This window comes from Dipodomys merriami, unplaced genomic scaffold (assembly GCF_024711535.1).
Source record: "Dipodomys merriami isolate MVZ:Mamm:240054 unplaced genomic scaffold, mDipMer1.0.p SCAF_10, whole genome shotgun sequence".
In the NCBI taxonomy this organism is placed as follows: Eukaryota; Metazoa; Chordata; class Mammalia; order Rodentia; family Heteromyidae; genus Dipodomys; species Dipodomys merriami.
Window position 1 is genome coordinate 35,047,358 of NW_027202271.1, and position 16,274 is coordinate 35,063,631.

Genomic DNA, 16,274 nt, shown 5'->3' on the forward strand with positions numbered 1-16,274 from the left:
CAATGCTTATATCTCTGAATTCATGCTGAAACCATCCCCCCAATGCACCAGTATTAATAGGTAGTACCTTGAGGAGGTCATTAGTTCAGGAGAGTTATTTCCTTGTGAGAAGGATTAAGACCCTTATAAAAATGCTTCCTCTGGCCTTGATCCCTTTGGCCTCTGACTACGCAGCTTTGAAAACACCATTGTAAATAGAGGCGGAGACCTGGCTTTCCACCAAAAGCCAAACTTGCCACCACCTTGACCTTACATTTCAGAGACTCTGGAATGGTGGGAAAGAAAATATCTGTCCTTTAGAAACAGTGTAATCTCATCTTTTGTGGCATTCTTTTGTGACTGTTTTAAAACCTGTATACTGAATCATGGTGGATTCAAGGGAAAGCTCAGGTCAGAAATTCCGTAGAAAGACAAAAATTAAAGTTCAACAACATAGTCACTAGGAAGAAGTACTTGAAAGGGATGTGTATATGGAGGTGGGGAATCAAGGGGAGACTGGTATGAATGAAGAGGAGAATGGGGTGAGAATGCAGTCAAGAACTGGAGATATATATAAGATGATGCTAAGCAAAATGAACCCAAGATAGGGACACAAGAGGTTTTATCTTTGTTGCTGTTGTTCTTAATGTACTTTTAATGTACTATGTGATTTCTTTTTGTTTCTTTTGTATGTTCTTCCCCCATGGTATAACCCCTGTTGTCACTGTATTTGATTCTGTTGTCCTGCATCTTGTATATACATTTTTTCTAATTTGGGGAGGGGAAGGGAAATAACAAAATGCTGAAATAAAGATACAGGTTGACCCATTGTAACAATGAGATATACAAGACACTATGTTGAAAACGAACTTTACAGCTTGGGGCAGAGGGGGAGGGAAAAGTTGGGGGGGTGGAGAAGGAAGGGATGGTAGGGGAACAGCAAAGGAGGGGGTAACAATGCTCTATAGGAAATGTACTCATCACCTTGCTCATAACTGTAACCCCTCTGTACAGTTTACAATACAAATATATATTTAAAATTCAAAAAAAATAAGGAAAAAAGAATTGAAGATATATACTACAAAACTAAGAAGAATGAGGGAATGCGTGGGTAGTGAAGTCATGGGTGAGAATGTTGATAGGGGTGACATTGATCAAGATGCATTGTATTCATAAGCTGCTTTCTTAGATGGCAATTTCTTTGTCCATGTACTTAAAGATAATAAAAAAAAAGGTATAGTTCTACAAAAAAGGAATTTTGAGTAAATATATCCCCTTGAATTAGTTTTTTTCTTTTTAAATAAAAAATTTAAAATACTATACTAAGAAATTCCTGAAGGATATATGGAATAATGGAAGGGTCTTCAATAAAGTAGCATTAATTATTTATTTAAAAAATCTACTCGGAAGCAAGCTAAAAGAGGAACGGGAGGAGGAGCTGTGAGTACTGGAGACAGACTAGGGAGATAGAGGAAAGAAATCTGAGATAGTGAGTGGACCTACAATGTAGTTTCCTTAATACAAGTAGAGTTCCTAAGATAGGAAAAGGAGCAACACAAATACTGCTTGAGTCAGGTGCTGCTCATCTAGATCAGCATGCTCCTGTGAAAACACATTGTCAGGTGCTGATCGATCATCTAGATCAGCATGCTCCTTGTGAAAACACCTTCCACTAACCCAGAGGATGGTCACCATGGCTATTTACAAAGTACCCATTGCCCTTCAGGGCTGTTGAGTGGAGTAGGTTTGGCTGTCCTAGCCAGAGGCGAGATTTGGGTTGAACTGGTATCTCCAAGAATGTCGTCTACAAAGGCAGCAAAAGATGACGGTTAATATAGCAAAACAAAGCTTTCAAACCAGGCGTTTTGGTCTGCACACTCTTTTTCAAGCTTTATGTTGGGAATGTGATGGGAATCTTATCTGCACCAACAGTAAGAGAACTACTGAGAGCTGACTTTCAGCTAAGGTAGAAATGGACCAGACTAGATTCTTCTGTTTATTCTCGGCAGCGGAAGCGGATCTGGGTTCTTAGCTGTAAGGAAAAGGTGTGCCTTTGGACGATGCTGGAATGGAGTTTGGAGTGTGCCTTTAAACCTGTTCTTCTCTAGGGTTGGGAAGGAGGAGAAAAAAAGATGCTCCCTTGGCTGAGAAAGGAAAAGGGAAGAGAGAGAGCGAGAGAGCGAGAGAGCGAGAGAGCGAGAGAGAGAGAGAGAGAGAGAGAGAGAGAGAGAGAGAGAGAGAGGAGAGAGGAGAGACCACCCAGCTATTTGACAGATTTATCTCTTCACCACCACATTCCCCCCCCCCCCACGCATCTCTGCTTAGAGCCTGACATAAAACGACGAGTGAACCCCTACTTGCCTATGCCTATGTGCTTTCAATGAAAAAAAAAAAAAAAAGTCAGTGCCCAAGGACGGAAATGAGAGCGGCTGAGAATAGGTGCATGACTTGTTGAGCATACAAATCATTTCCTCCGCTGAATCTTCAAGGGAAAGGGGGGAGGGGGTGGGAATCCTGCCCCTCTCTCCTTGCGACCTGGGTTCTGCATTGGGGGTGGGGGGTGGGGAGGCTGAAGGCAGTGATCCCACAGGAAACTTATTAATTATTATGATTATTATTATTTCTTTGCAGGATCAGCTTGGTGCCTTCAGTTCATGGGGAGCCAGTGGGCATCTTGCAGGCTCCTTTCCCGGGCTGAGATCACCCTCCATACACTTAACTCCCCATTCCCCCGCTTCCCCCGCCTTCCCCCTTCCTCCCCACGCCCCGACCCACGACGCGTCTGTCTCTTTAAATTCCAGCTGTGCGGCTGGGTGTGTGTGTGTGGGGGGGGGGGAACAGCGCCCCGCTTCGCCCAGGCCGGCTGGGCTGCGAGCTCGCGCGCGCGGCGCCTCCGCTCCCTCCCCGGCTGCGCGCCGCGGAGAGCTCGGCTGGGTCCGCGGGCTGCTCGGCGGAGGCGGCGCTGGGCGGGGAGGCGCGGGGCGGGGAGGCGCGGCCCGGGCAGCGGCCGAGGACGGAGGAGCCAGCGAGCCGAGCCGAGCCGAGCGGGGCCGGGAGAGGCGCGGCGCGCCGGGGTCCCCCTCGCGCGACCCCCACCCGGCCACACACACACACACACCCGGGCGCAGCAGTCGGCGGTGGCGGTGACCGGCATGTGCGGGTGTCTGGGTGGCTGTGCCGCCCCCTTCTTCGGGAGACCATTTCCATAGTAACCCCAGCAAGTGGCTCCCGCCGCCGCGCAAACCTGAGGATCCCGGCGGCGGCTGGCGGCGCACCCTCCGGCGCGACCTCGGCCAGGTAAGGCTGCGGCCGCCCTCGCCCCCCGGCCCGGCGCTCCCTCCAAAGTTCCTTTTGTGGAAAACGCGCCCGGCCCAGCGGCCGAGCCCGGGGCGTCTGCCGCGGCGATTCCTCCCAGGTGCCCGGCGCGCACGCGGGCACCTTCCCCGGCACTTCCCCGGGCTGCAGCAGCCGGCGACGCGGGTGTTAAATGCACAATTATTTCATTCTGCTCCCCTCTTCGGATCGCCCCCCCCTTGCTTCTTCCTGCTCCGATTCTTTTTTTCCCCCTTTTTCTCCCCCCCTCCACCTCTGGTGGGGGGCACCGGGGACTGGGGGGGGGGCAGAAGTCGGGGTGGGGGCGGTGAGCGCGGTCCAGGGAGTGGCGGGCTCCGAAGGGGGCTGCTTGAGATGGGCCACTTGGAGCATCGCGGTGTGGCCCCGGGCCGGGGTCGTGGGGAGGACTGACTGTCAACCCCTGCGGAGCCCCGCGTCTCTGGCCAGGGAGGGGTGCAGGCTTGGTGGTGGCGGCGCTGGGGCGGGGGGCGACCCGGGGTGGCGGAGCGCCGGGCTGGGTGACTGGCAAGCGTCCATACATCATCGCTTCCCGCCCCCCCCCCCCCCACCGCTCGCCCCTCTTCAGGATTCTCTGTCTCTCTCCGCATTCTTGTTTCTTTCTTCTTTTCGTCACCATCCGTTCCAGTCTCTTCTTTCTTTTCTTCTTCTTTTTAACCCTGTTGCCCCCCAACCCCTTTAAAAAAGGAAGAAGAAATCCTTTGTAACCTTTTCCTTCTGCTGGTATGGGAATCGCTACGAAGCCGGCAGCGTGGCCACCCCAACCTGGCCGGTTTATTTTTCAGACCTGTCCTCATCCATCAACATACTCGTTTCCTGAGTCTATTGATCTCTCAGGATTCTGCAGAAATGCATTCGAAGCTGGGCGTCTGTATGCATGTCAACATCAGACTTCTATAGCTCCGAGTATGATATGTATTGTAAAGGCTGCATATGTTTTAAATCTAAATAAGCAATGGATATAAATGTATTTTGGAGAAAAAAATCTAGGCTTATTGTGGAGAAACTCCCCCCCCCCATTAATTATTACTCTTCTTTCTCTCCCTCTCTCTCTGTCCATCTGTCTCAGACTCTCTCTCTCTCCTTTCACATTTAATTTAGAAACTTGGGAGATGGTATTCCCCCCTCTAATTTAGGAGGAACATGCAACTTCTATGATCTTAATTATCTTCTCTTGAAATTCGTTCAGTTTTGCTAGTCTGGAATGAGTTGATCATAATTAAGGTTCGGATGTTTGCTTCCCAAAGTCCAAGCTGGCTGAAGTGTCAGCCTCTGTCTGGTAGCAGCGCTAAGAGAACCAGTGGAGCCCATCAGACCTTGCCAAAGAAGAGAAAAGGGCTAGCAACTTCCCTGTGAAATAACTAGATTCAGACCATAGGGTTGAAAATGTGACCACACAAACCAGGCTTTTGGAGTTGGGTTATTAGCACAGATACAGCTGTACTAGGCAGGTGTAAGTACTTGATATTTAAAAAGGCCCGCTGGAGTTCAGCACTCACTCTGCTTTGTTTGTGCTGATAGCTTTCCTTACTATGGTATTATCACTCGTATTTTTTCTTTGAAGCAAGACATCTGTATCATGAAAAAACAAAGCAAACAATAAAAAGGAATGACTTCTCTTTAACTACAAATGAGATTGGTATGGATTTTAAAAAAAAATCTCAAATCTAGTTAAGATCAAGTTTCCCCAAGATCACACTAGTTCCCACTGGAAGGTGACTCTGACAATGATTTTCCTTCACTTTTGAGGGATATGTAATTGACACTTAAAAAAGGGCTCAGTTTTAAAGAGCTCCCTTTGTCTGCGCATGCGTCTTTAAATTTAACTATTTATATAGAATGTAGCTGTGGGAGCAGAGAATGGATCAGGAAAATAAACTACTGATAACAATGAGAAACATTGCCCAACCAAGAGACATGGAATTACCAAGGCTACTCCATGCTGGTGTCTTAATATCTTAGCTAATTAGGAATCAGGTGTTAAAATATATCTCATTTTCTGAATTCTACATCTACTGCCTTTTGTAGGAGAGGTCATATTTATCCATTTCAGATGAGTATTTACCAAAGGCTTAATAATTGCTTTGCCAGTGAAATCTACAAAGCATGCGTTTCTTATAACATTGTTCTCTGATGAATAGTGATTAGTAATGACCCTAAACTGTGTTTTTACAGGACTTTGAATTTTGGTGTGTTCTGTTTGAGTTAGGCAGGTTTTTTTCTGACACAAAAAAGATGTTTCTGGGAGAGCTTAGAAGAACTTGAATGCGCAGTTAGTTGGAAGTGCAACAAAATGTTCATTTTTTTTCTTGCTCTTAGTCATGCTCTTCTGGTTACTATGTTTTTTGACTCTTTATATGTGTATATATGAAGAAACTAACACAAAACCTTCTAAATGATAGGTGCTTTGAGGTTAAAGGTATATTAGTGGCAAGCCTAAAATTACCCTTTTTTATAGTATAATGATTCCAAAACTGGCCCTCCTTTGATTATATCTATATCTATATATAAAACATTGTCAAAGATGACCTATCCATTTTATCACAGGAAAAGAATATCCCCCAAGTTTACTTACCTTACCTCCCTATTTTCATGCGGAGGGATTAGCAAATGGTTTTGATTTAGTGTTTTATTTTATTTTAAAAATTTTATAGTAATGGTGAATGTACAGAGCAGTTACATGAGTTAGTGAGTACATTTCTTTTTGAACAATGCCACCCCTCCCTCATTCTCTCCCAATTCTTCCCCTTCTGACTTCCCTCCCCCCAAAGTTATATAGTTCATTTCCAAACATGGTGTCTAGTGGGTTTCATTTTAATAGTCTCAATGGCTGAACACCCCTAATTACTGAGAATGTATTTTGTTGATTCTGAGATTGCTCTAAGATCACTCCCAAGTTATCTGGAGGGCTCTGAGTGACTCATCTTTGTAACCCATGGCAACAGGAAATGGTTCTGCTAGGTGCATGCTGAGGTAGGGGTGCAGACCTACTTTGTGATCATTCAGGGGCTCCTCATGGGAAGAGGCAGCAGACTGGTTCCTTTGTGGAGATGGAGGTTAACTTGTTGACTTGGAGTTAGAACAGCTCCCGGGGTCTTAGGTTTGTCGTGGCCCTTAGTTCCTCATTTACTGGGCAGTGTGAGCAACTTCTTAGGAAGCACGTAAATGTAATGTTACTTTTTTACAGTAAGAACTTAAATGTGTGTGTGTGTGTGTGTGTGTGTGTGTGTGTGTGTGTGTGTGTGTGTGAGAGAGAGAGAGAGAGAGAGAGAGAGAGAGAGAGAGAGAGAGAGAGAGAGAGAGACTTTGTGTGTAGCTAGGATAATTAGGTTGTGGCCTTTTTATTCCCAGATGTTACTTAGCTTTGTATTTCCCAGAGGGAAAATGAACATAGCAATCTTTTCCTCATTTTTCAATTATTAAACATGTATATTTGATGTAATCCTGTATATATACAGATGTGCATATGAAGCAATGGTGGATACTAAAACATATACATTCCCTCTCCATCTCTGTGTCTGTCTCTCAGAAGCATCAAAAAAGGCTACCAAATAGAGTGGAGATATTTCCTTGCACCATTGATGGATTGTCCTATATTTTTCCTTCCAGAGAGTAGTATGAAGGCAAATGAGGAGTATGGATACAGTTTTTTTTTTTTCATTTCTTGTTCTGATTTGGCAGTACTGCCATTTGAACTCAATGCCTTATGCTTGCTACAAGGCATTTACCACTTGGACCATTCACTCCAGCTCTTTAGTTATTTTTCAAATAGGTTCTTGTTTGTTTTGTTTTGTTTTCACCAGGGTAACCTAGATTTGAAATTCCTATACATGCCTTTTGCATAGATGGCATCACAGACATATACCACAGCATTCAGCTTGCTGTTTATTTAGATAGAATCTTCAAATTTTTTGCCTGGCTGACCGCAGACAGCAAATCTAACTGATCTCTGACTCCAGAATAGCCAGGTACAAGCCACTGTACTCAGACTTCTTTTTGTCAGTCGTAGGGCTTGAACTTTGGGCCTGGGCACTGTCCCTGTGTTCTTTAGCTCAAGGCAAGCAGGCTACCACTTGAGCCACAGTGCTACTTCTGGTTTCCTGTTTCCTAGTGGTTTATTGTAGATAAGAGTCTAATGGATTTTCCTGCTCGGGCTGGCTTTGAACTCTGATTCTCAGATCTCAGCCTCCTGAATTGTTAGGATTACAGGCATGAGCCACCGGCGCCCAGCTCACTTTTTTTCTCTTAATATATAATTTTTATTGTAAAGATACTGTATGGTAGGGTTACAGTTACTTGAGCCAGGTAATAAGTCCATTTCCTATTGAGCATTGTTATACCCTCCTTTATTTTTCCCCTACCATCCCTTTCCTCCCCACTTCCCCAACTCCTTCGTCTCCTTCTCCCCATCCCTGCAAAGTTGTAAAGTTTGTTTTCAGCATAGTGTCTTGTACATCTCATTGTTACAATGGGGCCTCCTGTATCCTTATTTCAGCATTTTGTTATTTCCCGTCCCCTACCCAAATTAGAAAAATATATATACAAGATGCAGGACACTGGACTCAAATACAGTGACAACAGAGGTGGTACTAGGGGGGAAGAATATACAAAGAAACAAAAAAAAATCACATAGTATATTATAAGTACATTAAAAAGAACAGCAAGAAAGATAAAACCTCTTGTGTCCCTATCTTGGGGTTCATTTTGCTTAGCATCAGGTTATATGGTCATATGTAGATAGCTTTTGACCTCTTCTGCTTGTCCTAGACATATACAAGTTATTACAGTTAAGTGAAACCATGGGACCTATGTTTCTTTGAGTCTGGCTTGCTTTACTTAATATAATTTTTCCTAAGTCTTTCCATTTCCTAACAAATGGGGCGGTGGTGTCATTCTTTCTGATGGAAGCATAGAATTCCATTATATATATATATATATATATATATATATATATATTATATGCCACATTTTCTTGATCCATTCATCTACTGAGGGTCACCTGGGTTGGTTCCATATCTTAGCTATGGTGAATACTGCTGCGATAAACATAGTTGTGCTGGTAGCTTTAGTATAGGCTTGTTTGTGATTGTTTGGGTAAATGCCTAAAAGTGGGATTGCTGGGTCATAGGGGAGCTCTATGTGGAGTCTTTTGAGGAACCTCCATACTGCTTTCCAAAGTGGTTGAACAAGTTTACACTCAGACTATTTTTTTAAACCATCATTTAAAATATTATATTTTTCTTCTTCCACTTGGTAAGGAAAAGTAATTATTCATAAGGCTAATGGCCACAAGGGTTGTGGAAAAAAATCTATAGAGCTACCTTTCTGTTCATACTTTATTTTCCTTCCCAGCCTCACCATTGACAAGATTATGATATGAACCTCTGGTGTTGATATTTCCTTAGGTCATGGTTCTTCTCTGTCCCAGATGAAGTCTTAGAATGAGCGTTGCAGTAGCAAAGATTCTGAATTTAATGCATCATTCAGTTATAAAACTCAATAGGCTTGTAAAAGACAGCATTACTATTCTCTTATTTTTGGATGATTTTTACAATGTCCAGAGGAAATAAGCCTGATCCCAGGAAAGATGTAAAAGCTGTTTGTTCATGCCCCTCGAGGATACCATATTTCTATAATGATACTTTTTGCTAATCTATGCAACATAATTTTCATAAGAGTTGTGCTCATTTTAACTACTTGAGATAATGGGGACCTGGAGATTTCAAGGTCTGTCTGGAAGCAATGCCTGAGCCACAGAGCAAAAGTTTTCTTTGAGACTAGAAAGTCATTGTATTGATTACAACTAATGTATACAGCTCAAGTAGCCAGGAAATTTTGAAACATGGAAGGCTTGTGCTTCTTTTGTCTTGCTTTGTATATATTTATGGATGGTGTATTCTTTCTCACCTCTGAATGTGAATTTTTAACACTTGCCTACATCAGAACTGCCATTTTTCTTTGTTTCCTCTCCCCACTTTGACTTTCCTTTAGGCTAAAGCTAAATGTAATGCCCCAGGGCCAGGGAGATTAGAATAAATTTGGTTATTGGGTAGAGCTTCATTCTTTTAGTTTCCAGAAAAGTTACTTTACTTAAAAAATATCTAGTTATAAAGTTATCTATGGATATTTATTCAGAAATTAAAAATCTAAAGATTAGTTATTATAGTTCTGTATTAGTGAAAAAAAATCAACAGATACAGCAAGCCTAGTATTTTTGTTTTTAATTTAAAAAAACCTAGGTTTCTAGCTTTACAGTTACTCTCAAGCTAGAACTGACTGCCAAATAAAACCCTGTTGTAATCCTAAAACTACAAGCCCCTGTTAGAGATTGCTGAATAATTCTAGGGAGTAGTGGTATGAAATCCATTGAGAAGAAGTTGCCATTTAAGTTAAAGAGGTGATGTTTCATTTATACTTGCTTTTATGTTTTTATTTTGTGAGTTTCTGTGTTTAGTCTTAATGCGTAAGTAATTATTTTTCCGTATCAATAGTATGTCCTCATTAGAAAAATGAATTACTAGCTTAGTATCTTTTAAAATTATTTTTATTATGGAAAATTTTGAATACACATAAAAATAGAAAGGGTTCAACAAATTATCAACAAGGTTATCTCTTAGGCCTTTTACCTGACTTACAGATTCTGTGATTATCTGACTATGGAAATGCTAATTCACTCAGATTTTGAGGTGTTAGCATTTAAAAACATAGATCCTACTACCAATAAAATTGATATTTGCTATTAAGTTAAAGCATTTACTGGAAAGTCAAATATTATACACACAAAATGATACATAAACCCGTTAAAACTGAACAAACATGATAAGTTATGGTTAAAAAACTATGTGATTAGGGCAAGCACTGGTGGCTCACACTTGTAATCCTAGCTACCCAAGAGACTGATATCTTAGACTCACAGTTGAAGTTGGCAAAAAATGTCTGCGAGACTCTTATTACCAAAAATCCAGAAATGGAGTTGTGGCACAAGAGGAAGAGCAACAGCCTTGAGCAAAAACAAAAACAGAAGGCTAAGGGACAACATCCATTCCCCAAGTTCAAGTCACAGTATATACACACAAAATAATAGGTGCTTAGTTGGATTTCACAAATATTTCTTTCTTTCTTTTTTTTTTTTTTTTGGGTTCAGTCGTGGGCCCTGAACTCGGCCTGGGCGCGCTGTCCCTCAGCTCTTCAGCTCAAGGCTAGCGCTCTACCACTTGAGCTACAGCGCCACTTCTGGCTTATTTCTTTTTGCTTATGTGGTGCTGAGGACTCGAACCCAGGGCCTCAGGCATGCAAGGCAAGTGCTCTACCACTGAGCCATCTTCCCAGCCTTCACAAATATTTCTTAAGGACCTCCTTCAAAGAGTTTTATGATGTCCTCTAGCAGTTTGATTATCACGTATAAGACTAATTATCAAGAATTGAACCGTAATGAACAGTTTTAAGACTATATTGAGCCATTCACTCTTGTATTAGGGAGCTTATTTCAAAGTCATAACAAGCATCATTCCAGATCGTCCCCAGCAATACTCGGCTGCTGGTGCTGATGACATAGGAAGATCCCCTCCTATACTCTGGGTGATCAGTAGAATATGACATGTGATGAAGTATGGCCACAGAGGCCTCAGACATTGCCACTTCCTCAGTTGGATCACTTCCTTTGGCTGCCACCATGTAAGAATACTAAAGCAGACCATAGAGATTGTTGTGGCAAAAATGTGAGATTGACACTCAACACCAATTTACCATCATATGGAACAACCAGATTAGAAGTGTGTCCTCTTTCCCTAGTGGGGTCTTCAAATGACTTGAGTCCTGGATAAGCCTTTGTATTCTCTTTTTAGTTTCTGAACCAGAAATACTCAGCAAAGTTATCCTGATATCCTGACCCTCAGAAACCCTGTGGGTTAATAATTGCTTATTGTTTAGAACTGCTAAATTTTGGAGTAATTTGTTATGCAGCAGCAAGTGATAACTTCAGCTGCCTTAGGGTTGTAATTATAAATATTGTCAGTGTTTTATAGATGTGGAAATGACAGTCCATAGAGCTCTAGTGGACAGAATGCTATTTGAGTGTGCATTAGCTACAGAGAATAACCATTGTCTTGGCTTTCTTTTATACTTCTGATTCCTCAGAATAAATCTCTGTGGACAGTATCTATAATGAGTGCCAAAGATACAGCATTTCTTTTTTTGTTGTTGTTGTTAGTTGCTAACCTGGAACTCAGTCCTGGCCCTTCTTTTGGAGTATATCTGTAAAAAATTCAACTGTCTTGAATTTAAAAAAGGAACACTGCAGTCTGGAGCATTAAGGACTGGGACACATTCCAAATGATAACTTGAGTAAACTTTGAGATGTATTATAGTTTACCTTCAGATTATCTTCTAGTCTTTCTCACCTCAATAAACAGACAAAGGGCTTTATGACTTGGGCTTTTATTGTCATAGATGCTTTTCTTCTGTTATCTGTGGAGCTATATAAAATACTATTAGGGGCACTAAATATTTAAAATGACCTAAATAAGGCCTGTTGCATGGTACATATATATTACAGCTATTCTTTTATCAGTTTGTACTTTGACCTTTTGTGTATAATGCTAGATTACTCTTCAGCGTGGCTCTGGATGGTATGGGTCGGTCTTTTCCTCATTGTTACGTTGAAAGGCCAGCAATGGAATTGCTAGAATTGACGCTCAACACTAACTTACTATCATATGGAATAGCTAGAATGTTCAAAGTTCTAGTACATCTTTACAGATAAATTGGTATAGGTTAGAGACATGAAAAAGACACTACCTATGCTTTTTACTTCATGAATATGTTTAATTATAGCTAATAAGTTATCATCCCATAAATATTAGAAAAGAAGTGACTGAATCTGGCTAGTGGCTCATGTCTGTAAATCTAGCTACTCAGGAGGCTGAGAGTCTGCTTTAGCTACAGAGAATAACCACTCTCTTGGCTTTCTTTTATACTTCTAATTCCTCAGAAAATAAATCTTCATGGACATTATAATGAGTGCAAAAGATATAGCTTTTTTCTTTTTGTTAGTTGTTGAGGATCCCAGTTCAAAGCCAGCTTGGGCAGAAAAACAGAGACTCTCATCTCTAATTAACCCGCAAAAAGCTGGAAGTGGAAGTATGATTTAAGTGGTAGAGTGCCAGCCTTGAGTGAGAAAGCCAAATGAGGGTGTGAAGTCCTAAATTCAAGACCTAGTACTAGTACAAACAAAAAAAGTGACCGAATCTTTAACATATGCCAGTGTCTGGAACTTTGAAGAATAGAAGCAATGTTTTCAAGACTTTAGATCAGAGTCTTAGGTTTTTGTAAGCCACCAATCTTCTTTTGGTTTGGAACATGTGGTTTGTGTGCATTTGCAATTTGTTAGGTAAGTTACCTTAAAGGATTCTTTCCCTTGAGAATCGTTTTCAGAATCAAGGTTATCTTGATATAAAACAGTGATTGTGCTCACTGACTTATGCCAATATCATGATCTCTGGGAATTAAAATTGATTTTTGTTTTTGATTCTTGATGTAGACATTTGCTCTTTGAACAAATATCACCTGGGAGGACTCTGGAAAACCAATAAGAAGTCCTTCAGAAATTAATTTTCAGAATACTACAAATTAGTTGCATCATGAGCCTCAGGATAAAGTTAATTAAGTCACTTCTTGATATTTTTGTGTTTGAGCATAGTGTGCAATAAGAACTACCTTCAGGACTGATAAATACAGGTCCAATTTTCTTATGCCTTATAAACTATATACAAATGTAACCACTGCTTCTTGCTGGTGAGACAGACACGTGACAGATGTGTACTGAGTCTGGACATGCTTTCTTAGCTGTTTTGATAAGGGTGCATTCATTTATTGTTGGGTACGATGCTCCATCTTGTGTGCCTGTCTCATGTGCTTTGCAATGCTGAATGCATTGCATTATTTTATCCCTTGAAACAAACATGATGTTTAAACAAAATAAAGTTTATTAGATGATTATAATTTCCCTTAGCACTGGGGTGAGGATACCAGGGGTACAGAAATGAATCAAACAAGGTCCTTGCCTCTGAGGAAGTTGGTATAAATTTAGTTTTTTTAATTAAAAATTAAAAATTTATTTTGGAGAGTGTTGCCTATTTACAGTTAGATGTTATAATTTATTATGCCAGGCTGCACTGAACACAGACTGGGATGGATTGTGTTACCATAATTGAGAGTCATCCTGAGTTCTACACTGTTAGTGAATGCTAATGCTCTTTTGAAGGTCTCCTGTATATGGCCACAGTAACCACAAAGGCTTTTCTGCCTACAGCAGATAAACCCTCAATGTCACAAGATGATGCATTATAAATTATGCCATTACCTATGCCTTTTTCTTTTTCTTTTCAGTCAAAACCCAATAGTGCATAGGTGTATATTGTATGTGGGATTCCGCCTCCCTCACCGCCCCCCTCCCAGACTTGTATTATGTGAATGTTTAAGTAAACTTCCTGACATTAGTATTTGCTAAATTGTATAGTAAGAAAATGCATGAGGAGTCACAATAAATGAATGTGTTAGACATAATAATGCTGCTCCTTGCAGTGTCCATATCACAGCCTCCAGAGCCTATGTATGGTATCCTTCATGGTAAAAGGTGTTTTTTGGATATGATTAAGGTTTAAAGCCTTTGAGATGGGGTATTATCCAGATTATCTGATTGGGACCAACCTGATCAAATGGGTTCTTCAAAGCAGATAGTAAAGCAGGGCTCTGGTGGCTCATGCCTGTGATCCTAGCTACTCAAGAGGCTGAGATCTGAGGATTACAGTTCAAAGCCAGCCCAGGCAGGAAAGCCCATGAGATTCTTACCTCTAGTTCTCCTCCAAAAGGCTGTAATTCAAGTGGTAGAGGACAGCTTTGAACAAAACAGCTAAGGGACTGTACCTAAGCCCTGAGCTCAAGCCCCACTATCAGTACAAACAAAACAAAAACAAAAAGCAAAGCGCATGTTGATCTTTTCCAAGCTATAATTGGAGGAAGAGATGTGAAAATACGGATAGGGCCAGAGGTTTTACATTACTGCCTGTGCATCTGGAAACAAGGGTCCATGGGTGAAAAATGCAGGTGGCTTGTAGAGAAAGCTGGAGAAAGGAAAATAACCTGGCTCTCATATGGAGAAAGGAAAACTAGAAAACAATTTTGATTATTCTAGCATTATAGCCTAGTGAAACTCTATTAGATTTCCAGAACTATAATATAATAGCTGTATTGTCATGAGCCACTATGATTGTACTAATTTATTATATCAGCAATAAAAAATGAATACAGTGGAATAAACACTGTAACCTTATAGCACTTCAGGTCAGGTTATGAAAAACCTTTGGGTTTTCAGAGCTTTTGGATTATGAATTATACAATATGTAGCTCAAACCAGTAGAAAGAATCCACTATCTTGGTATTTTAACTAGATGACCTGATGATGTTTAGGTATTTTTGTGTGTGGGTAGGAGAAAGAGTTCTCAAAAAGTCTTTTAGTAGTTACTATCCTAATATTTTGAGCTTTAAAAATTAATTTGTGTTCATGTCCATTGGCATAATAAATATTACACTGTTTTATGATGGGACAGGGTAGGTAGCTTACCATGAGGCTTGGTTCACTATAAATTAGATTAAAATATTGTATGTAAAGGGACTCAAACTCTACTCACAGGTGTATACTTTCCTTGTTGGCCAGCATTATGATTAAAAAGCACCTTTCTGTCTCATCGTCTTTCTTCTGATGGGGATGGAGGGGGGAAATACTGCAGGCTGATTTTGTATGGTAGCTGTACTGCCTCTTAGGCCTATACTCCCCTGTACTCTCCTCAATGTGTCTGTTCATAAGGGAGGTGGTACCTGGAATGAATGCCACAGATAGGTACTTACCCTCACACCATGTGCCTCATGATTCACTACTTGACTACATTAACATTTTATTTGAGGAAAAAATGTCATCCGTGTTTTTGTCCTTCTTGTGTCAGGACCCAGGACAAAAGTCTGTGCTTGGAAATGCCACACTGTTCAATGTATATTTTAGCATACAGGGAGCAATCACAGTGAACATGTAGTCATTTATTTTTGTTGCAATGCTGGATCACTGTGTAGTGTATTACATTATTAAGAATTGGTTGTATTTATGTGATTTGGGTCTGAAGGGAATGTTTTCAGTGAAATAGGACAGAATGATGATACTAATTCTGATGCAAATTAAAATGCTAACTTCAGGCATGTACTTTGCACTGTCCTTGATCTGTGGCTGAATCTTCAGAAACATCAATTGTCCTATTGATTCTTTAGATGTCCAAGTGCTGTGAGCATTTTGTATTACTTTGCCTGGGCCTGCCAGCCACATGTGTATGTATGGTTGTGTTGATTTTTTTAAAATTCATTTAAAAATTTCATTCATTCATTCATTGACAGGGTGTTTATAGTTTATAATCAGATGTGTGAGTTATTTTTTTCTGTTGTCTTTGTGCCTGTTACCTATAGGTTCCTACTTTACCATTATTTTCTGTAGTATACATTTGGAGTCTTTTCTTAGCTTTTGACAAAAGTGACTTCGAGTAAAATACAACTTAACTCCAGTTAAACAACTGTTGTAAGCTGTCATGTCTATATATTCAATAACAAGATGGCTATTTATGCAAAGTTATAAATAATTTTATCTAGATCATGAGTCAGTTGAAAAAAAATCTAGCATAGTGTGAATCCTGGAGATACATTTCTTCTTACCTGAAATCTATCCTAGAACATGTCTGATGCAATCAGGGATTATTTTTCAGTGTTTATTGACTTTATTGAGTTTTAGTTGAAGTATATATTCTTCACATGATAATGTACTAGACGGTGGGTGAGGTGCTTGGAGTAAGTGGGGAAAATTATGTAGATTGTTCTTATTGAGTAGCTATTTGGAAGGTGAGATTAAG

At 40.8% G+C, this 16,274-nt stretch overlaps 1 protein-coding gene across 2 annotated transcripts in view; it reads left to right on the plus strand.

Annotated features, from left to right (window-relative positions):
• Nucleotides 1–2,994: 2,994 nt before the first annotated feature.
• The window catches only part of Nav3 (neuron navigator 3), a 660,839-nt gene continuing 647,559 nt past the window's right edge, over nt 2,995–16,274 (plus strand). For both annotated transcript variants that reach the window (XM_069989107.1, XM_069989142.1), the window contains exon 1: nt 2,995–3,276. The gene's annotated coding sequence lies outside the window, so the exon portion shown is untranslated. The remainder of the gene's footprint in view (nt 3,277–16,274) is intronic.